Genomic DNA, 24,347 nt, shown 5'->3' on the forward strand with positions numbered 1-24,347 from the left:
GGTTCTGAAGCGTTGCGACAGCGGCGGAGTGAAGGAGGGAGGCTGCATGTACGCCTTTAGGATTTGTTGGTGTGTTGTGAGTGAAGTGGTTTGAGTTAGATTTTGTACAAAGTGCCAGCCAATGGGAGCCGCAGGACTGAGCTGAGGTCTGTCTCTGTCTCCGTCTCTCACACTGGTGGGGAGGGTTTTTTTTTCCTTTCTGGGAAACAAATGTCTCCAGCTACTTTTTTTTTTGACGCACAGTCTTCAGCCAATGGCAGCGAGAGGGCGACTGACAACATCCCCATCCCACCGCAGAGAGGGCACACTGATAATAAATAAACGGTACGCCGTTGGATGATGAGAGGTGGAAGGAGTTTAAAGCAAAGAAAAGTCAGTTTATTTCTCATTTTATTATATTTTTTCATGACATCAAAGGAAGCATTAAAGTAAGAGATAATTTATAAATAAAAAAGGGGGGCGAGAGGCGAAACATATCCGAAAAATAAAGACTTCTCAGAGCGTTTAATGTATGTCGAGTATTTTAGTGGGAAACTCTTTTTAAGCGTTAATAATTTCACACTCTCGTCTTTACTTTACCAGTTTAAATACAACCACCGATGTTTTATAGAATAATATCACGAAAGCTTCCAGACAACCGATCAATATTAAAAGTCGATTATAAAATGTTTTATCATCTCTGTTGAGGCACCAGATTAATCTGCAGAAGAAGACCGGGAAATATAAGTAGAATTAAATATGTAGGAAAACCCCCAAAACAACAACAAATAAACCCTAAAAAAACAACAACAACAACAACAAAAAAATGGGGGACCAAAGCGGAGCTTCAAGGCTGCACCGTCCTCTCACATTCCAGCACGTCGTAAAAAAGGGGGATTTAGAGCGACTTATTTCCTTAAAACTGTCCTCCCATCCACTGAGCAGCCAGTCTGCTACCGTCAGCCCGCTGCAGGCCCTGCACCGAAATGTACAAACAATATTTCCAGGTGGGTTCCCACCGGGGAGACACCTGAGCACTTGGGGACTCGCAGCCACCGCACCTGCGGGGTACAGCCAGCCATGCAATTACACACACAAAAAAAGCTTCTCCGTTTGGCGACGTGCGGAACGACTTTTCACTGACTGCACTTGAAACGGTTCCTGCAGGAGGAAGATGTGCTCGAAGAGAAACAGACTTCTGAATATGAAGGTAGGCCTCTTTTAATTCTGTTTCATGTGCCGAAAGTGCATTTTAGTAGATTTAATAATAATAATAATATTAACTATTTATTTATTTATTTATTTATTTATTTATTTATTTATTTATTTATTCCCTTTGTCTTTACCTAGTAACAGCTACTTAGTGCAGGGTTGATGTTATTTCATATTTACTGGAAGACCAACAAGCTGCAAGGGACACATAAGCCTCCTCTACGTCACTTGAATTTTGAACCTGCGTGCCCATCTCAAAATAATATGCCGAGGGTTTTTGTCACGGCTTGGTAAATGTATCATCTTAAGAGGCTTTGTGTAACACCTACACACACACACACACACACACACACACACACACACACACACACACACACACACACACACACACACACACACACTGTGCGCTTGCACGGACACACCCGCTCCACTTCAAACAGATTTGAATATTGATTTAGATTTATAAACACAGACAGACCGTGGGCTTTTATGACTCGTCGCTTGCCTCTCTCCGTGGCTCGTGTGCAAGGCCGGAGTCAAAGGTGCAGTGACAGCTGCCGAGAGTACCGGTTCTCGCTCAGCCTCTGGAGCTCACACAGTCTGACGCACAGCACACCTTATCAACTTTGCAAAACTCAGTGACATCTCTGTTGACAGATTTCGATCGTGGGGAAGCGGCGGTGTGGATCACGAAGCTGGATTTCTTTTAACAGCACAGCCGAGGGGAGAAAAGTTGGGAGATGTTTGAGAAACAGGAGCTGCGACACATTCAGGTAACCTTTCTTTCTTTCTTTCTTTCTTTCTTTTGCAACTCTTGCTTATTTTTTATTTTTATTCTTGAAAGATTAAGAGGAACTGCCTCATCTATTCGAAAAGGAGTCTATTAATCACTTAACTTATCACGTAGAGGCAAATTTAAACGGGTGGAATAATTAACTGTTTGATAAGTATTTTTTTAAAATTGTGTTGCTGTTTGCTTTATTACTAAAACATAGCAAAAATCATCATAGCGCACAAAGTATGAATGAAGTCCTGCACTTTCTTGAGGTTTCACATTATTTCACACGAGGGTGTGCTTGTGACTGTTACAATGTGCACGCCTAAATAACAAATAACAAAAAACAAAACAACCAAAAACAGTTTGACAGTAAAACCTTAATTTAAAAAAATATTTTATTAATGTTTCCTTATGTTTGGCAGCTGCATGCAGAGGGTCTCAAACTGCGTGAAAAATGATGACGCCTTGTGCTGTTATCTGCTGGATCTCACCGTTTAAATTGCTAAATAATTTATTAAACTGTAAAGCTTGGCCCTCCTCGGGGACTTTGTATCTTAAAAGGACGTTTAAAAGGAGAAGGAGTTAAACGCCTCTGGCGAGCAGCGCTCCCACTGACTCCCGGCTAATTGACGACGACTGCTTTTATCTCCGCCTCTGCTACACTCAACCTGAGGGTGAGGATTTCACCAGGCCCGCTCCAATCTGTGATTTCTACAGTTAATGCGTAGCCATGCATCTTTTCAAACGCACTGCGCAGGCCCTGGATGTTTGACCCTTGTTTGATAGGGGGGGAAAAATCGCATTTTTAAGATTGGATAATTACAGGCAATACAGACTCCTATTTCACTGCTCTGTGCTTTATCCAGGCGTGGAAAAGAAATAATCAACACATTATAGAATACATGAACGCACTTAAAAAAAAAAAAAAAAAAAAGAGGAAAAAAGGTGCTTGTAAATTTCCTTAATTTCAAATAACATATTTGCCATCAAAACAGCTTTTCTCGCATCTCTTTCGCTTCTCTTTTCCCACCTATAGTTTCATATTCGCATGGCTGAATACGAGGAATGTGTTGGTGGATTTCATTCTCAGCTTAAAAAGAGACTTAAAATGGGAACAAAATCATGCAAAGCATTCATATAGAAATGATAATCTGTAATGTCAAGAAGAGCCTTTCCTTCTGCACATAGGATTTCAAATTTACCCCCAGGAAAGGTTGATTACACTTCAGTCAGCCTTTATCGTTCAATATTACTTCTGCTAACATGCTCTAGTTTTTTTCTCCCCTCTTTATTAAATACACAAAGTTATTATGTATAAACCAACAGAAATATTACTTTATAGAATTAAAACTATTACCATCCATCCAGATATCATTCAACTGCCAAAAAAACGAAATAAAAATAGGATTGTTATGTAAATGTAGTAATGAAGTTTTAAACTACTTTATTTCAAATTGTTTTTATCGCAGCTAAGAGTTAAGTTAATGTAATGATTGAGGTTAAACTCTATTGTTTATCAATGATGCAGGCAGTAATTACTGTAGCTAGATATTTGGTGTGTGTGTGTGTTTTTCTTTTTTTCCCTTTCTTTCTTTTTTTTGGTTGTGAGTGTGTGGGTGACAGAGAGAGAGGAAGAAAGAGAGAAAGATGAGCTGGAGAAGGATAATCACAAGCTGTATTTTAATTAGCCTGGCAGGTTTGATGGATACATGCAACCACTGCTGCTGCTGCAACAACTGCATAGTGAGCAAGATGCCTAAACAGAGGGCTTTCCCCGCACTCTTCCCTTATCACAAAAGAGCTAAACCTTTGTGTAATGTAACATGTAAGTGACCCCAGAGGTCATCAAAACACATCCAGTCCCCTCCCCGGGGATTAAAGGGGCAGAACCCCATTCAGTGTCTGTTTGGGAAGAGTTTGCTAACACGGAGGCACACAAGGCACGTTGATCTCCTTAAGCATGTGCAGTTTTATAAGTTGAATTTAGGCTGAAAGTTCTGTTTAAATAATTTCAGAGACGGGCACGCTGTCGAATAAGTCTGTGCTCCAGTTTTCAAGCTGGTGCTAAACTTGGGAAATTTTGGGCTTTCTTTCCCACACATTTCTCCATAAATTCAAATGCTGTGCCGCCATAATGGCACGGCTCTGTGTGTGTGTGTGTGTGTGTGTCTGTGTGTGTGTGTTTGCCAAGTTCGTTCTTTCCATTAATATGACATGTCTTTTAATTGCTGCCATAAATGTTTGTGTTGTGTTTCACGCAGGAGTTTGCCAACAAACAAAACAGATGCAATTAAACACACACTCGCCTTCAGATCATCTCTGAGGAGACAAAGTCGAGTCTGGTGGAAAGCCGACAAGGACAAACAAGGAGGGAGAGGACTCTGCTGCCTCAAGGTTAACTCTGACTGAATGAACTCTCGTCTTCACACTATCAGTCTCGCCACAAAGACACATCACTCATTGCTTTTTATAGCATCTGTGCTCTTTTTACAAGTTGACACGATGCTCAGTTGATGTTTTATTTTTGTATCATTGGAGAAAAATTAAACCAATTTTATTTATCGACACGCCTCTGTTTATTTTGTGACTTGCAATTAATTCAAGGTTAATATGCAAATAAAGACATTTATGTTGCCATCACTGTAAGAGCACCACTATGCTCTCCTTTTCCCACCCTCTCCTTTCACCTAGCCCTCTTCTCTGTGTGCTGCTGAGGTGTCTGCGTGGCGTGGTAAAACCTGCCCTGCAGACCGGACCTCTCAAGTCTTCAAAGGTGGAAGAACTCAATGTGGGGGATTTGTTCAGGCTTATTTGGTAACCTAGGATTTGAATTGGATTCTGGGAAGCATTCATAACACATTTGGAAATGTTACATTGTGTGATTTTGTGTGTAATCCCCATAATAAATTTTAGAAATGGTCACAGCACTTGCACAACTGTGACTATTCATGATTTATCAAATGGTTTTCTTGTCTTGCCTCTTGGGGGTGAGGTGTGTGTGTTGCCCACGGGGAATGGGGGAGGCGATCTCAGAGCCGGCGAAGAGACAATTCTTCAGTTTTAACCTTTCTCTTAACAATTTTTTTTGTTTGTTTATTTGACCTGAATATGTGATAGGGTGAGGCACCATGCTTCCAGAGCGATTCTCTCAGACCCCCAACAGCACTGGAGCATTTCAACCTCTAGTGGATTATACCTCCCTGGGAGGAGGGTTAGTGTACACACACACACACACACACACACACACACACACACACACACACACACACACACACACACACACACACTGTAGGTACAGTTTATTAAACTTGCTGTATATTTTATAGAAGCCGCAGTCATACATTAGCACACTGGGCTGCACATTTTATTGCAGTTGAGTAGAAAACTGTGCAACTACAGCATTTTATATTTGTAGCAAGCCAGTTGTGTAATATGCAGAAATCTCTCCAAGCATGTTTTATGACATAGAAAAATATTCCTTTTTAAATTCTATAAAGGTCCTTAATGATAAGTCAAATACTGACAGGTCTCCTACTAAAGAAAATCTTTGGAATTGTAAGTTACGTATCAGCTCCAGGCTACTTCTGATCCCTCCAAATTGAGCTCTTTCTCACTGCTTTTGCCCTCTCGTATAAAATGTCGATAGAGAACCTTTCCCCCCTTTCAGGAGATTAATCTGGAAAGTCACGATCAAACAGATAAAGGAAGAGAAACAATAAGCGGAGCAAAGCAGGAGCCGAGGTGGATGCTTATCATCCTTCACCATCCAAAATGAGCGATGTGTACTTGCAGAATCGATAGCTGTTGGCCAGATGCTCCAGAAGGAGCCCAAAGGGAGTGAACTTCTGTGTGAACATATATTTTGGGGGCTCTACTACTTGAATTTTGTGTCTGGTGTGTGTAACTCTCCCGCCTTGGATTGATAAGAGCGAGAGCTGTGTGTGTGTGTTTGTGAGTGTGTGTAAGTAAATGAGTATTTGTGCCCTGTCCAAACCCCACTTTGTTTTGAATGACACTTTGGCGATGCCCCCAGTCCCCCACTTCGACTTCTCAAGCGTACCCCCTGTCAGTGCCAACTCTGCCAATTCCTCTCATGTCTTTAATATCTCTCTTTGGGCTCTTGGGTTTTGCCAGTGAAGGCTCCCCAGTGACAGTTGGACATTGCCTTCACATTTGGGAGACAGCGGCGGGTGTCTGTAGCGTTCCCAGCCCTGGGCCTGTGGGGAATCTGTGATGGCTCGCCTGTCAGCCGGCCCCTCCCCTGTAATTAGGAGAGTAAACACAGCGTCTGGCTCGGCTTGGGGGAGAAGTAGGAGGGAGCGGAGGAGGGGACCGTCCGGCTCCCGTCCTACTGCTGCTTGAGCTGTCCAGGAGTAGCTTTGGATAGATAGCCTGTGATGTGCAGCCCCTTCACATCCTCGCAAAGGATGGAGATGTGGAGGAGAGTGCAGCCTGTTAACGTGCTGAGAAACATCAGTACCTTGTTGAGCATCAGTGAACCAGTGAGGAGGCTTTTCACTAAGCTGAACCTTTTGTTTAGAAGTAGAAAGAAACAGATCATTTAAGATGATCTGAGAGCTGTTCAAAAAAGTGATGAGAATGTTGATGAGGGTAAGCTGTGCACAAAAAGGTGTTCCTTGTATTTCTTTAACAGCATAATACTCATTTAGATCTCTAGGCAATAACATAGCACCACTACAAAGCCTCATCTCCTCTCTTCACCTCACTCCTGGTTGCTGGGGGGACTGGTCAGCTGCTGGAGGAATGTGTTGTGGGCTGGAGTTGTAGCTGTAGCTCGAGACCAGCTTTGGGGAACTGCCATGCTACCCTAAACCAGCCACTCCACACTGCCCAGTTAGGGAGGTGGGCTGCGGGAATGCTGAGACCAAGAGGGGAGGAATTTCACTGGTTGACCTGCCAGAGAAATGCCATGCAGAGAGCAATGAAGAGAGAAACCTAAAATGAGAGCGAGAGACAGAAAAGCATATCTCAGCCAATTGAAACGCAGCCTGTCAGTGTCATTTTGGTTTCGTAGGATGATTACTGATGATGGGCCAGTTGCTGAATGAGCTGGTTGCCACACAGACACTGTGGCACCGCATCTGACTTCGATCTTTTCAGGTTCAGCGGGCATAACCAAAGTAGCTTCAACAGTTTATAATCAGCACATTTAGAGATGTTTCCCATTATTTACCATGCAAATCATCCATCTGTCTTAGTGGACATTCATCACTTGAACGTGATTGGATGTATTCGTGTTTTTGCGTAAGTAAATTTGAAATCAGATGGTGTGCACCAGTGTGTACATGTGGCGGAGATGGAGTACAAAGGAGGAGGGGCGCTTGAAGGCCCAGTGTACTTGCCAAAGTCTTTACGGCGCCCAGAGAGCCATGCTGCAGCATCATGGTCCACAGCATGGAAAGACATGGGGCAGATGGGTGCAGTGTAGCAACTCAACCTCCCCCTTCTCCTCCCAAATGTGAGGCAGCAGTGGTGGGAATGGCACAGTGTGAGAGGGAGTCTAAGTTCAGGGCTGAAACAGAAAAGCTGTTGGAGGGGCATTTGGGGGCTGGGAGAAATTGAGGACTGAAAGCTGTTTTTTTTTTTTAGAGGGGGGGGGGCACCGGAGAAGCTGTTGGTGGGGCAGAGATCCTGCAATGGAGAGGGAAAGCCAATCCCCCCTGTCACATCCCTTTGAAATCCAAGTGCAGGGGCACGAGCCCAGGGAGGAGTGGCAGCGTGGCCCAGCGCCTGGGCAGACAGGCAGTCACCGCACTGGGCCGCAGTCCAGCTCGCCTGGCCTGGCCCCTTCCCACTGTAGCCCACCCCGTCTGGACCAGGCTTACGGGAGTCAGGCAGCAGACCCCCAGTGGACAGGCCGGAGCCCTGCGCTACTGAGTAGCATCTCAGATCCTCTGCTGGGTTTGAAACAGCAGAATCCCCCAGGAAGAGAGGCCCTGCGGAGCTTAGGAGGTGCCTCCACTGCCTCGCAGCTTCTCCTGCACCCAGGCCTCTGGATGGGGGCCCAGTGTAGTCTGCTGCTGATGATAACCCCCACCTCACCACCAGGCCGTTCTGCCTTCAGGGCCCTGTGCAGGTCCACACATCCCCATGGCAACAGTGGCAGGGCCGTCCACACAATGTGAGTGGGCAACAAGCCAAGTGCTGCCAAATTGGGATGAGGGAGAGACATTTTGGGAGAGTGCTCAATCCTGAATCTTTTCACCTTTATGTTGTCTCTGGGTAATCGTGTTTTTGGCTTCAGTGAGCTAATATCAGAGATTTGGCCAGAATTGTGGTCAGCGGCACCAGAGACGAGTGCACTTTTGCGAGGTTCCCCGCCTCCCGTGTTTCTTAAATTCAACTACTTCTCTTCAGGCTGGAAAACATTACTTGTCAAATATTGCTAACAGCAGCAGCAGGCATTTATAAAATTAAACCCTCGGGTGGGCTGATATATTCCGAAGCGTTCCTTGTGTGTTTAAAGAGACCTTGTCAAGGCAATATTAAGCCTGCGTAAACACAAGTAGTTCAATGACATTCGCAGCAGCCACCTAAAGTTGATTCCCCACCCCCTCCAGCCACTGGGAAGATACTAAGTGGTTGGGTGGTGTTTACTGAAAGTGGATATCTGCTGTTTGTTTTGTTGTTCTGCTTCCCGACCGTAAACACTGCATAGATTTCCTTGAGTGGTGTTTGAAACACATTTGTGTGTGCGTGCCATGTGTTATATTTGCTGATAACAGGATTTACTCAAATTGCGAATCACCAGTTGAGAAAGGTTAATTGTCAGTGCAAGTGGTAGAATGGGTACATGCAATAATTATTAGTCTAAGTTGCTTTATTATTTAATGATGCTAATTAGGCATTAGCTGTGGTCCCCTTTTTGGATCACAACTTCAAATGCATGTCAAATTGCATTAAGTTCACTTTGACATCCATTTATCAAACTAAAGGAATGCTGTTTTGTAGATGTCCTTAGTGTGTTTATTGTTGTGAAACGGATCTGTTCTTGAGGTACTGATCAGGAAATTAGCAGAGGGATTTTTAAGAAATGGCTCATTTTATTTGCCGTGAGGACAATGCACTTTATGATTGGTGCACTTTTAATGGTAGTCTTAGTAGATCGGTCATTTACGCTTTGATCAAGAAAGATATTTGATACGTGCACAAAAGCGGAAATTTGAAAGTGTCTTTTCAGCTGCACTGGATTTTACTCCACTAAGACACACAAGGTTTGGTTTGTGTGCCACCCATGTGGATTAGACTGGCATGAATCTGGCATTAAGGTTAGGTGGAAAGTGACAAGGAAAGAAAGCAAGAGATCAAGGCATGACTGCCAGTGCATGTCATTGCCCTACACTCTCATCAAATAGCCCCGTGCTGCTTATGTTGCTGCCCAGACGCAAATTAATTTGGACGCCTGGAAAGACTGCAGAGCCTGGGACTCATCTCTGCCCTTTAAAAAAGAAAAGGCACCAGTGGAGAGCACTCTTCCAACAAGGGGGTGGGCAGGGGCCGAGAGAGAGGTTTTGATGGATTTCAGTGGAGGTCAACAGAGTGTCTGAAATAAGATGGGAGGGGACAGAGGACATGGTTGAATATGCTTGTCCTGCTATGATGACAAGATGGCTCAGCTACCACTGTGCCACTGGCCTCCCCCCTGCTTTCATGCTCGCCTCCCTCCCCCCTGGAAGCCCCCCTGTCTCCCCGCAGGACACCAGTGAGGTAGAGAGGAGAAGCAAGCGGGGGGAGAAGAGTGGGGTGCTGATGGTTAGCTGCCGTTTAATCTTCTCCTTGGCTCACTGCAGATTCTTTCACTACATGCCCCTCTCCCTCATCTCCCCAAATCTGTACCTGCTCATCCCTGGGCCCACTTTACAGGGGGAGCTCTTGATCAGTGAGGTGATGGAGAATAGCCCTCGTCACACACTCCAAATAGGATCAGATTGCCTGGGAGCAAAAGGTGAGAGCTACATGGAGCTTGGTTAAAATAGAGGAGGAGGTGGTGTGGAGATGCTTCAGCAACCAGACACTACCAGGAAATGAGCTCAGTTTGAGATGGACTTTCTAGTTCTTGGAGATTTCAGAGGGGTTTTGGTGCTGGTGCAGAACGACCACAAAACTCCAGTGCATGCGTTGGCCAGGAGGGGAGGAGAGCGAGGTGGAGACCACACTCTCCACTGGCTTGTCGTTGGCATGTCGTTAACCTCCTGGGGATTGGGGGGGAAAGGGAATCAGTCCTCTGTATGCTTTAAACTCAGGGTTCGTTTGTAAGGTGCCCGGGGAGCACTGCACCCCTGCTGGAGGACAGGGTACCAAAACAGCAGCATGCTGACAAAAGGGGTGGAGTAAAGGGTTAAATAAAACCACATGCTGGGTCATAGAGCAGCCCCCCTGGGTTCAGCAATAAACAGTTAAGTTGCTCAAATGAAGTGTTTCAGTAGTCTGAAAAAGCTTTTAGTTATGTATTTATTTTTTGACCCAACTCATCACTGATCATGTCTGATTTAAGATTTAAAACTGCAGACGTATTATCAGCAAAATCTACTTTAAAAAGTACTCCTTCAGAAAGTCTGAACTTTAAATGCTGTACTTCAACGTGGTTTTAATTTTGATTGGTTCATACACAGTATTTATAAAGGTTACATACTTTGTCTTAAGATGAATGAGTAGTGTTTTAAAAATTGTAATACTTCCCTCAGAAAAGGAGTAAAGTATTAAAGATTTGGAACTGGAAACAGAGGGGAACCACAGCACATTATACACTATATTATTTGCTTAAATCATAGAAAAGCTGGTGTGTGAATGTGACAAGTTGCTTTCTCCGTGTTGGAAAAGGAAAACAATAACACAAATATTTAGTTTCGAGGTTAAAGTGTGCAAGTTGATGAGATGGAGGCCAGAGCTACAAGAGGTTGGTAACTCTTGCCCAGTCTTGTGATCAAGCACCAGTGGTTACACTACAAACTTCTATTCCTCCTTTTCACCATTGCTCTTTCCACCCCTTTTCTTTTCTACAGTAGTAATGCCTCTCACTATTTTTCTACATCTTATCCCTTTTAATTAGAAAGCAAATTCTGCAGCCTGGAGAGACCTAATCCCCTACTGCCCAACAATGCACGGAGTGGCTTTGAACAGCCGACCTGCAGCCTCAACCCCCCAACGCTTCAAATTCCCCCCACACTGCTGGACCTTCAAGGGGGGAAGGGGTCTTTTTCTTCTCAGAGCATTATTACTTAAGGATACATGTGCTGCGGTATTTGCAGAACTGCATATTTGCATTTTAGGAATGTTAACAGTAATTAACAACTAAGTGACACATGTGACAGAAATGATACAAGTGTGTGCCAACTGGCTCCGTCTCCTCTGCGAGAGATGTAGCTGCATCTGATTTGCATATATATTAATGTCCCTTATTGTATAGATTAGATCCCATTAGCCGTGGTGATTCTGGAAGAAGGTGCAGTCACTGGGATGCAAAAAAGTCCCGTTATTATGTTAAGATCATTTTAAAATTGTTGGGGGGCAAAGAAAAAGAAGGGGTTATGGCACTGATACAAGGTTAAGAGTGATTAGACTCTCTGTCCATCTTGACAATAGGCTGAGATTAGATTCTGCTAGCCCAAAAAGAGGGGCAAAATAGGCCTCCATTAGTTGTCTGTGCATTTACTCCGCTTGTATCTAAAATTACCAGCTTTCTTTTCTTAATAAGAGTATATCTCGATGGGCACACAGCTGCCAGAAATTAAATTCTGGCTTCATTCCTGGGGCTGTGCGCTTTACATCCACTCTGGCACTTATCGTAGTGGCAAAGTGATCATTTACTGAGCTGTTTGTCAGGAGAATTATGAAGCTGTCAGTGCCTGCTCTTGTGCCATCCATAGAAGAGAGGTCATCAGATAGCGGTAATGATGAGAGACAGAGGAGGAGAAAATCAGGCACAGAGAGTCTAACAGTGGCTACAGTTTAATCTACTGATTGCTGCTCTTGATTTAAAAGAAAGCTGAAACCTTGGGAAGTTTGATTAAGAGTCTTTGTGCCACGCTGCCTCCAGTGGCCAAAGTTTTGCTTCACCCATTACACATTTTCTTTAATAGCACTGAAGCAGACAAACCTAAGACCCATTCTCCTGGGCCATCACACCATGGCAAGTATATAAGGTTCCTCTGAGCTGTTTGATACATATTGTTGTAACTTTGCTATATTTTTTTTAAATTAACTTAATGAATGGAGTCACTGTTTGTTAACTAGCTGTCAGCAGCCTACTGTGTTCCTCAGTATTTTAGTGCCCTGCATCTTCTTGCAATGTTATAATTTGGTTTCCTCTCATCCAACAAATTAGAATTGGAGAAAAGAGTGATTGTGGGGAACAATGTGCGAGATGTTACTAATGCAGAGAGGTAGGTTGAAATTTTAAGTAAATACAATATGGAGTTTTTAAATTATGATTTATATTTATTAATGATCCAAACCTACTTGGCCCTGTGTAAAAAAGCAATTGCCCCCTAAACCTAACAACTAGTCATGCCACCCTCGGTAGCAAGAACTGCAATCAATCATCAGATTAACCCATATGGAAAAGATATATATAAATCTTATAAAGTTTGTATCTGTCTTGTATGAAACTTGTATGAAAAGCATACAAGAGTGAAAGCACATATAAGATCCCATGAAAAATTATATAATGAAACTTGTATGTTTTGTATACTTACTAAAAAAAAATATGAAAGTAATGAGAAAGTGGCCACTTTCATGAGTAAATCATATATGTTTTTACTATTTCTTTTCCATATGGGAACTGACAACGAATCTTTATCGATTGATCTAAGAAATCAGAAAGGGAGCACATTTTTCACAGCACTGTATACTGTCATTTATTTGAATGCAGCTTTCGCAAATCCCTCACAATGCACAATGGCAAGCAAAATGTGGAAATTGAAGCAAACGTTTGGTTTAAAGTCTTATTAAATTTACATATTAATATTTCATTTTTCTATTGCAATACTTGTTAAAACTGTTAGTTGACCTGCTGTTTCCGTTTTTGCATCTGTTTGGTTTCTTTTTGTATTTATTTAAGTTTTTTTTTTTCCAATTAATGTGGCCTATTTTTTGGGACACGTGATTCTATCGATGCCCAAACTGAAACAAAAGATATCTGTTAGACGTGTTCACCTGATTAGAAAAAGAAAGCACTGTTTTCAACACATTAACCAATAGCAGTGCATGTGATCTGATACAGACGGATTCAACGTTTTTCAACCAGCCAGCTCACTCGTAGAAAGTTTGCGTGATGCTATAATGTGATGATCTGAGGTAAGAGTCAGGTGAACTCACAGCTAATAAGTGGTCATCACGTGTCCTGCATCCTGCACGCTGTAGCTGGTCGGTACCCTGGGTTACACCAGAGTACTTCCAGTCACAAAAACGTCTGATGCAAACTATCTCTTGTTGCGTAAGTGAGGCCATCTTGCTCTGATTTCCAGACAAGGTTCAGCATTTTTCTATGTAAGCAGTGATTGTGTGGTAGTGCAGGTATGAGTGCAGTTTGACTGTAGAGTCACGTGGGTTCATATGCAACAGGAATATAACCGTGACTTGTTAAATTAGATGCGATTACTGTAACGGACTACACAACACAATTACAGTTTTTTTTTTAAAATTTTAATTATTCAAAATGTTATTGTTTGTTTTGTTTAAATGTTTGCCTCAATGACTTTTCTGGATAACCTTAGTGTAGAAAATGGAAAACCTGTGGATGTAGTGGAAGATCGACTTCTCTTGTGAGAATCGATATTAATTAGTAATGAAAATGAAGACAGGCATTTTGGTTCAAACAAACGAGATGAAAGAAAATCTCTGTCGTGAATTAATAAATTGGGCTCGCGTGTTACACTTTGTAATTTGTGGACCACGTTCGCTGCGTTTCTTCTTCATTTTCATGCTTTCAGCTCTGTCACCTCTCTCCTCTCGCTGTAACAATGTTGTCTTAAATGAATTCAAACAGTGTTTTATTGACACAATGAATGATGTTTCAAAGGAAACACAGATTACAAGAAATAACTTCATTTAGCGTCTATATTAATCATTGCTCAGCTAATTAACACTGATAGAGATGCCCTAAGCTGGGATAGTGCTCTGCGTGCTTGTGTGTGTGTAGAGGTGGGGAGTGCTGGGAGATGAGGGCATTCTCCCACTTCCATTTACTTAAAGCTCAGGGGATCTTTTTTTTTTTTTTTTTTTGCATCCTGTCGCAATTAGTTACTCACGCTGTCAGTCTGTCTGTCACATCCTGGTGTGTCACACTGAAACAACTATGGAGTGGGCTGTCTGGATGAACAAACAGCAATGTGAGTGCAAGCATTCAGCAAGAGAGCGTGGGTCACACTCTCTGCCTAAGGCCAACATATTCTTTTCCTACTCAAGGGTTCGATTTTCAGAAAGCTACTTAGGTATTATTCTAATCCCTACCCAGTTTCTTCCCCCCAAGGCCAACAACTCAGGTTACCACTTTGGACAGTTGATCAAATGCACTGCTAAAGTTTGAAGCTGTTTGTTAGAGCATAAGAAGCCAACAGTGGCAGATTCGAGGTATTCAACCTAGTCTTCTGACTCCACTGTCATGATAGGTGATTGTATCAGGAATCCAGCGTTGTAGTGCTGCTAATTAGTATGTGAATGTTCAGCAGTAGACTGAGCTGCCAGTCTTTATCTAACTGAGTAGGCGCCAACTTATTAATAAAACATCATCTCTTAATTTGCTATAACAACACATTAGCATGACAAAATCAATGGCTTTGATTTGATATTCATGTATTTCTCTGAACATATTTGCTGTTCTCCTGGGCCTGTATATGCTGTGAGGTGAGGCTTCTTGGAGCTGCTGCAGATGGGGAGGGGGCAGTGGAGGTTATGGTGAGGACTGCTGGGAGTTGTGGGGACGGCCGCCTCTGTGGGATGTTTTTCTCTTGTACAGTTTTGTTGTCTAAATGTTTTACAAACTTAATTGGCATTCCCGGGGGATGGTTGCCAGCTGTCTGCCTGATGGCAAGGGTTTCTAATTTGGTGCATGGCGAAGGTTAGCTGATGGGGTAGCTAGCGGAGCGGAGCAGGGTGTACAACACGCCGCATGCTTCACATGGCCCTGATCAAGCCCAGGGTTTGCTTGTTTTTCCCTCGTTTGTCCAACAACAGACATTGCTTCACCGGGAAAGAGAGTAACAGCTGCTATCTAACAAGCAGAGTGCAGAGAGTGCTGGTCCGTGATGTTGGAGTGAAGTTTTGGAGAGAGCTGGCTAACCAGTGGTGAAGCTGGCAACAGGCTGGGTGCATAAATGGTATCATGGATCATGGGCTGTGGTACCTTATCACCTCTAACCTGTAGATAGTGCTTTATTCTCATCCAAGAGATTTTTTCAGTCATAGTTAAAGTAGGATTTAAAAGTTATGGACAATGTTTTTGAAGGTCTTTGAACCTCCGCCTTCTCTCTATAGCATCTAAACTGCTTTTTAACTTTCATTCAGTCACTTTTGTCTCTTCCTCACAGGTGAAACTCTAAATCATCTCCTCAACTCCAGCCAACCCTTTTAAATTTGACAATCTGATGCCACTGAGGGATTTGAAAGGTCAAACGATCTATTTTAAGAAGTCAAACTAAGCTCACGTTCTGCCTTAAGTACTAATTAATATAAAAAAGCAGAATAAAGAGCTTGGGAGCATTAAAGGTTTAAGTAATGAATGGTGGATAAGAAACCGCTGACACGCTAATGGACTAAAACCAAAGATTCTTATTTACATAAAAAATGTAATTAAAAAAACACAAATGTGCTATGTAAGTTGGTTTAAATAAAAACTTAATTTCCTTTAGGAATTATTTGGTTAGAGAAGGTGGTATTTCCTTAGATGCCAGTTTTACATAATTAACCTAGATTGGGTTGCAGGTTTAGCAGGAGTGTGCTTTGTTGTGCTGCTTTGCTATGTACAGACAGCTATATTGTTAAAATTGTAATAGTTCCCCTGGATTTCTTGTGTTGCTGTGGCATTGACCTCTAAGGGCAACCATACATATTGCCTGAAGATATTTTGACACTGCAGGATCTGTAAACTAAATATCCAGAAAGCATGGTATCACCCGCTTCCTTCAAAAAACACACACAAATACATCCATGGTCACCTACAAGTTAGCCCCTTCAAACCTCATCCCAACCAGCCGTACAGGCCAGTACAGCAAGATTCATCTGTCAGCAAGCATCTTCTGCGCACATTAATATCAATGCATGGTGCTGCATAGTCACATTGGATAATTGGCATGCAGTAGTGGCACAGTGGTGGAAAATGTAAAAGTTGTTGGTTGTTCAAGGGTAAATAGAACTTGTCTCCATGACAAGGTGGTGACAGCTGAGTGATTTGTAAATATGCTTTTTAAAACTCTCCCACATGAGCGCAGTAGTATTCTGAGCTCAGTATTAAGTCAGTGGAGTTGCATGCAGAGGTTCACCTGAGTTTCCTCTCATGTGTTATTCTAATTGCAGCTCTGCAGTTTTGCAGTCTGTGAACAGAAACAAATGGTAAACGGCCTGTATTTGTATAGCGCTTTTACTAGTCCCTAAGGACCCCAAAGCGCTTTACACAACCTGTCATCCACCCATTCACACACACATTCACACACAGGTGATGGCAGCTACATTGTAGCCAAAGCCACCCTGGGGCGCACTGACAGAGGCGAGGCTGCCGGACACTGGCGCCACCGGGCCCTCTGACCACCACCAGTAGGCAACGGGTGAAGTGTCTTGCCCAAGGACACAACGACCGAGACTGTCCAAGCAGGGTCTCGAACCAGCAACCTTCCGATTACAAGGCAAGCTCCCAACTCTTGAGCCACGAAACAAAGATCAACCAAATGTCCTTTTATGTAAAATACCATCCTGTGAGCCAAAGTGGAGTTTTACTTGAGTGACCAATCCAAGAGATATTCCTAGAGTACCCTATCGGAAGATAGCTAACAGCTGCAACCTCTCTGCTATTGATGGGATACTTTGCAAAAATCTTGGCTCAAGGACCATCAGATTTTTTTCTCCCCAAACAAGAGGCCGGATGTGGAGAATGCAGAGGATCAAGGGATCTAAAGCTTAGTAAAAGCACTGCATTCATGATGCATGTGTCTGATGGTCGGGAACGGAGGAAAACATATGCTGAAGTCTTTATTGGCATTCTAGGGAAGATTGGAGGGACAATCAATTTGCTGTGAGTCCTCTGGGTCTCTTGGGATATACAAATGACTTAGTGGCCGTACTCACACAAAGATGCTGATTCCCTGGGCTTGACTTCATGGGCAAATGCCACTGGTTGAATACCACTCACTGATTTTCTTTACATTGCTAAAGGATGACTCATGTATCTGCAGGTGGATAAAGTGGACATGCAAAAGGTGTGTATCTGAACCTGGGTGGTACGGTCAAACCTTGTTTTAACATGGCTGCTCTTGACTTTAATTGGCCTTATAATAGTCTAATTGATAAGTGTTGTGAGTGGGACAGGGAGGGGGCAAAGGGTTGCACTACGCCCCTGGCTGTGGTGCAGACTTGAGAGGAGCATGCGGGGGCACTGCTGATTATTCAACATGTTTCTCTAATCCCAGCCCTTGTGGTAGGAACCTGTGAAAGAGCCTGGTCTTTGTGCCGGGGGGCTAATCGTGTTTTGGAAACGCCGATCGAGGCTAATCTTCTGGCCTGCTTCTAATGTGGAGCCGCTGATATCCTCTGCTGCGATAAATTAAGCTACTTATTAATCTAATTATGGTACATTCATCCCCACAAACTTTCATGTGACTTGGAAAGCCCCCCCTTCCCCCCTCGTTTCACCATTAACTCCTGCACCCCTTCATCCTCCCCCTCTGCAAACCTTGAGACTGACTCTGCTGTCTTAGACTGCATGGCCCTGGCCGGCCCAATTAGGAGCCCTCAGGATTTTGCCTCTAACGAGCCTCCAGGCTCCAGTCAGCCTTTCCACACAGACTAGGGTCAGCCTTGCTCATTCTACTTACACCCCCTCCAACTTCACCCAAAATCTCCACCTGCTCTTTTCTGCCTTTCTTTACCCATTTTCCCCCTTCATCTCACTTTGAAGGGCCAAACTAGTTTAATGTTATATTAAATTTTATTTTGCAGTTTCTTTGTATGTCTTTATGTCTCACAAAAAACAAGTTAAAAAAACACAAACTGGCTATTTTTTTTTTTTTTTTTGCTCCATGTTTCTTCCATCAGTGAACCCTTTTGGCTCTCTTGTAGACTTGTTTTATATTTTCAAATCCAAAAGTGAAAGTGGTCTCTTTCTGGCCTTCCACAGGCTGTGCCATGCTATCATTCTCTGCTTCTCATACTTCTGCTCCCAGCTTTTGCCTGATGTTACTCCCGCTGTATTTGCTGGTCTTTCACAGGGTGCTGTGGCTCTGTTGGGTGGGGATCTTGAGAAGATGTAAGGCTAGCTATGGGGAAGTGAGAGCAGGATGACAGGCCCCTTCCCTCCATGGACAGTGACCCTGAAGGGAGATGAAAGAAGTTCCCGTCTGCACTTTAGCGGCTCAAACAGGGCTGCAATCATCCGTGAAGTCTCTCCTACCTCCCCTCCCCCGCTGTCTCTCTTGTGCACCTTACCCTTTCCATACTTTCTTTGATTTTAGGTGGGGTGGAAAAGAGTGTCACAGCACCCTGGTGTTTGGACCCCTCTTTTTCCTCAGCCCCTCCTCATGTCTTTCTCATGATTTGGCTCCTTTTTCCTGGAGTCAGTGGGCCAGTGCTAAACTAGCAAAGCTAACTTTTACCTCTTTCTCAATGGTGCATATTCTGGAATCAGCTACACATATTTTGTTTTGCCCAAAAAAGTACTGATCTTTCTTACATGGGGCTATGTGCACATTGAGTGCAAGAGTTGTCCGCCATATTGGATGTGATGCAACCATGAGTTGTTAGGGAAAACTGTTTATTTCCCAACATCCAACTTGGATGTTGCTGGCTTTCTCTGACTGAAATCAGTTGCAAACTATACACTGCACCAAGTTGTTTTTTTTAGTTGCTACCAGATTGTCACTGTTGCCTGTTTTTTAATGTTTATATGCATATACTTGTTATCTATTAGTCCAATGGTAGTAAAACTTGGAAAAATGTGAAGCAAACCAGAAATGGAGGAGGTTCACCTTCAAAATAAAAGTCAGACCTTTTTGGAATCTGCTGGCTGCAGTGCAGAAGCACAGCTTTTACTTTGAATGTAAACCTTCTTGATTTCCTGTTTGTGTTGCACTTTTCCAAGTTTCACTGCGACTCAGAAAGTAGCTGGAGAGCCTTTGGAGACAAGTCCATCCCTTGTGTTCAGACTAGGACTGCAGCGATATCTTAGCCACCAAAGCAATTACAAGGAGATTTTTGCCAGCCGGTCAGAGAATACTGATTTTTCTGGTGGTTTTTCTGATTTTCCTGTAGTTGACAAATGGTCATGGATCAGTCTCTTGGTATGTATGACTGGGGCCTTATTCACTTGATCTTATGTTGTCACTATGAGTGTTATACATGGAAATCAACTTGATGTCACATAATTAGTGGACACACATTTGCAAAACCTCAACTGGTTAGCTCTCAAGAAGCACCAAGGCAGAACTGGCACCAACACCCGAACCTGCTCAGTGGACCATAAGAGCTATTTCTATAGAACAGAAGGACAGATTGCTTGTAAGTTTACATTATTTTTCTCATAACACGGTCAAAAATCTTTTAATCGTTGTTCATGGAACTTCATTTAATTGCTCTTCTTACATGACCCTAGGTAACTCACCTTTTACAGGTATATTGTGAGTGGCATTAACCTTCTGCTGCTCCCTTACTCAAATGATGTTGTGGATGTGTTCTTTCTCAAAGCAAAATGGAGGGTTGAGACAACAGGGAAGCACTCTCTATCATTTGTTCTTAGAAACAAAGGTTCTTTGCTGCTATCAAACTCTCATTAGATATGGAGAATTGAGTGTGCGGTCTTCACTACGTACCAAACAGCGAGGTGATAACACAACGTAGAGGCAGGCCAGGATGCTAATTGCATGCCGAATATTTATAGTCCAGACAATTAGCTGTGCCTTTTATATGCAAAATAACAACAGCAGCAGTGGCAACAGAGAGAGGGATGCGGATGGAGGGGGGGGGGGGGGGGGGGTAAGTAATTAAGATGCTCAAAACAGGACAGGGACATGCAGTCTGTTGTGCTCTGATTTGTTGCTAACAAACACAATAATTAGCCTGTTATTGCAGGATAATGAAGTTGCCAGTGTCCTTTTCCCTCTGCCAAGCGACATCCTGTACAAGGACAATCGCTCCACTGCTCCTGTTACTGTGGACAGGGCCCTGAGGGGAAGGTTGTTGAGAAGTTCAGGGGTCACAAACCATGATCTGGTATGGGAATAGTACGGTGTATAGTGGTAGCATAAGGCTTTACGGCTGTCTTTGTGTAGTGGTGAAGTGGCAACCTAATTTCCATTAGGATGTGGTGTTTTGAGCAGGTATTGCATTTGTTACCCAGTGTTAAATCAAGAAAAATCATAATCCTGAGTTTCAAAAACCTTTAACACGCATGTTCAAATGTGGTCATGAAAAAAGGATAAGTTATATGAATTTTCTTGCTATTGTGGATTAAGGTTGTTTCAATAAGAATACAGTGTTATAACATAACATATAATAAACTTTCTCCAGTGATACGAACACTGTACATGTACATTTGTGTGTCACAGTGTGTATCTGCCTCCTTTACACATTTGTTTGTGTATGTCTCTGACCGCAGGTTCACTGAATCAACAATGCTGTCTGGCGGGATTAGGTGCAGCTAGAGCTGATTTGATATTTGTGGCTGATAGTGCTTGTAAGTACGCCTTTGTTCCCTTCCATTGTGGCCAAGATTAAGGCAAACCTCCTCTTCATCATCCTCCTTCGGTGTAGTAATAACCTAGATAAAGCTAGTCTTTGATTGAATCATTTCTGTGCGTGTTCAGGACCTCCTCTCTTTCTCTTCCTGTCAGCTGTCGCTCGTGTATCAGACGCCTCATATTTACGCTTTATTTTTCTTCATAACTCTGCCACTCTGTTTATTCTCTAAGTTTCTATCTGTAATACCTGTCAGTCACTGCTAGAAACTAATGAGAACATTTGTGTATGTAGATTTCTGCTAATGATGACTTGAATATAACTGAATAATGCCTTTTGATTGCTGTAATGCACAGAGTAATACATGGATTTTCTGATATGTTAGTTTGGGTAGAAGTTGGACCATAGATACATGTAAATTGTTTATTAAGTTCTTAGTGTGCATAGAAGATTTTGGTCACACAGGCCTTTAGATCAGTTGGAGACTTCTGCCAACATCTGATTGCTAAGTAAAAATTAGTATTTCCTGACTGCTAATCAATGATTAGTGGAGGCTGTGAGCTGTTGCAAAAACGGTATGGTGTCGCACCAAATACTTCAGTCATAGGTTTGCATGGAAGACGATGACTTGTCTGCAAACACTCGCAAACTACTCACCGAGTGGTAATGAAAATCTGAAAATGGAGAACATTCACCTTTAAAGTAAAAGTTGCACCTTTTGAAGCATATTCAAGTCAAGTCAAGTCAAGTTTATTTATAAAGCACATTTAAAAACAACCAAGGCTGACCAAAGTGCTGTACAATAAAATACAAATGTAAAATACAATAAAACGCAAGTACATAAAACACCTCACTGATAAAACAATAAGTTAAAACAGTAAGTTAAACCTTGCTAAAAGCCAATGAGAAGAGGTGAGTTTTAAGAGCAGTTTTAAAAGTTCCTAGGCTTGTGGAAAATCTGATGTGAGGAGGTAAACTGTTCCACAGTCTGGGTGCAGCCACAGCAAAAGCCCTCTCTCCCCTAGTCTTTAATCTGTACCTGGGAACATCTAAAAGCATCAGGTCTGCTGACCTCAAAGATCTCCTGGGGCGGTAAATGCTAAGAAGCTCTGCCAGGTAAAGAGGTGCAGTACCGTTAAGAACCTTAAAAACCAGCAGTAAAAAAAACTTGTTTGTAGCCGTAGAAAGTATCAAAGACGTAGCTACTATGACATCGCCCATTAGTTTCTGAAGTCCTCTTTTGTTGCAAAAAGATCAGATGTGATGAAGAAGGGTGGGTCTGACTGTGAAACTGCGCTGTCATCGGTTAACAAACACCAGAAACTCAGCAGGAAAGTGCTTACAGACAGCGTGACATAACGCCATTTTCCATTAGGACCATCAGTGGTGACCTTCAGATAGGCAGAAATTTAACTTCTGCACTGGTTTCCTTTTTCCCACCTGGAAGCTACGTTCATGTTTTCTACTGTCTGCGGTAAGGCGCAACTTTTAATTTGAAGGGGAACTTTCTCCATTTTTGATTTGTGTCACACTTTTTCAAATTCCAGAAACCTAATTGAAAGGATGGGTGACTGCGGTAATCTGCTAGCAACTAAAGTAATCACAATGAAGTTTTGTTGCAGCAGCCTCTTTGGAACCGATTTCACTGAGCGACAGTCAGCAACCTCCAGCAACCACTCACCAACCAGTTGGGCAAAACACATTTTCCTAACCTACCAGAGGATCCAGCAGGTTACAGACAGGTCTTTAGATCCATGTGACCATGAGTGCTAAGGTTTAGGAGAATTTAGTTGTGTTTGGTTTCATGCGGAAGTCAAATAAGGACTTATTGATGATGATTATCGCACAGTGTGGCTATTTTAAGTGCAATATTTGTACATCCCAGCATCACAACCAACAAACACAAAAACAAATTCTGTTTTGGTGAAAACAAAATGGTACAGATTTCGTCACAACTTTCTCAGGTAGGATATGAAACCTTTGGCTTCTGGATTTACGTATAAACATTATTATGGCACTCAGTTACACGGCATTTAAATGTCCTCATGTACTTAAATAACATATAGAATTACTGTTATTGCTATTATAATATAATTCCTTTAACAAAGTAAATATTGGTCAAAATGCATTAAAATATTCTTAATGAATGTAAGTTAATCGATTATGGCAATGATATATTTGTAGCAGAAATATAATTGAAGAATAAATTAAAGAAGGTTACCTGGAGCAATTTTTTGATATCCTTTGATAAGATTCTCTTGTTTAAAATAGCCTTTTTTACTCTTGTTGATGAATAAACCTGTTTCAAATTCAGTTTATGTATGAAGGGGAAATCATTATATTCTTATATAAACATCATTAGATTATTGCTGCGCAATACTTTAAATTTTGTTATCGATCCAGTACTGAGTAACTACAGAGTCAGTCTTACAGATGTCAGTACCAATACTTTTAACCTATAAAGGCAGCTTGTGTAGGGCAGAGCAGTGTGTCATGACTTATGAGATGAATCATCATCATTTTAAATCAAATCAGTGTGCTACGTGCTGAACTTAGAGGATAGAAACAAAGTATTGATCCTCTTGCACTAGTATCAGTCCGATATGAAATAATGAATATTTGTTATTTTGGTTTTCACGTTTAAAGAATAAAGAAGGGTCACCCACAGCCAATCAGCTACTTTGATGTAGGGATGCCTACAATACACCTGACCCTAGGGCTACTGTACAGTGGACGTGCTATGGATTATCTTTGCTCTAACATTTACACCGCCGTGTTTGAGAAGTTATGACCTGCTGACACCATTTTTGTGTGTCTCTTTCTCACACAGATACACACACCATACAGTGGTGTTGCATACATGGTCACAAACATACCCCTCCTGTTTACTTACCCACCCGGGGTCGTCACATGACAAAAGACATCTGAAGTCATTTATGTGATTGTGTATCTTTCCCGGCTCTCTCTTATACACACACTAATCTCTACAGGTATTTCTCCTCGGCTGCTGTTATTAGAATGCAGCAAATGCTCTCTATTGATGCATGTCAGAGCCTCATTCTTTCATCTCCAACATTTAATTTACCATCCTGTTGTGCCACTAATCCTGTGTCGTGCCATTTCCTCCGCTCCTCAGATTGCTCTCTCAAAGCCCCCTCTCCGCCAGATAAAGAGGAAGGTAATCGCCATTGTCTGGCTACAGATACACCAGTGCTGGCTCCCCTTCTCTCTGCAGCCCCAAATTAAAGGGCCATCCTGCCCTCGCGCCCCCTTAATCACTGGCCTCGTCTCTCTGAGCGAGTGGACCCCAGGGCTGGTGCACTTTCATCCACAAATAGGCTTTCAGTGAGAACCACCCAGGGCTGGGCTCCTCGCAGGAGATCCCCACACACTCCTTCACTCTGTCTTTCCTGCACCACTCTCACTCCCAGCCTCACACACTCGCTCTTCCTCAGGCCCTCCCTCAGTGATTGGACATGAA

General features: G+C 42.7%; 1 long non-coding RNA gene across 2 annotated transcripts; it reads left to right on the top strand.

Annotated features, from left to right (window-relative positions):
• Positions 1–240: 240 nt before the first annotated feature.
• LOC113012241 (uncharacterized) lies at positions 241–4,536 on the top strand. Of its 2 annotated transcripts, XR_003270671.2 has the most exons (3): positions 241–1,189; positions 1,849–1,964; positions 4,231–4,536. It is a non-coding gene; the product is annotated as an uncharacterized LOC113012241 (long non-coding RNA). The 2 variants fall into 2 exon arrangements; XR_013903915.1 differs by lacking the exon at positions 4,231–4,536 and having other exon boundaries at positions 1,047–1,189; positions 1,849–3,343.
• Positions 4,537–24,347: the final 19,811 nt, after the last annotated feature.

The sequence above is a fragment of the Astatotilapia calliptera genome, chromosome 19 (genome assembly GCF_964374335.1).
Source record: "Astatotilapia calliptera chromosome 19, fAstCal68.1, whole genome shotgun sequence".
Classification (NCBI taxonomy): domain Eukaryota; kingdom Metazoa; phylum Chordata; class Actinopteri; order Cichliformes; family Cichlidae; genus Astatotilapia; species Astatotilapia calliptera.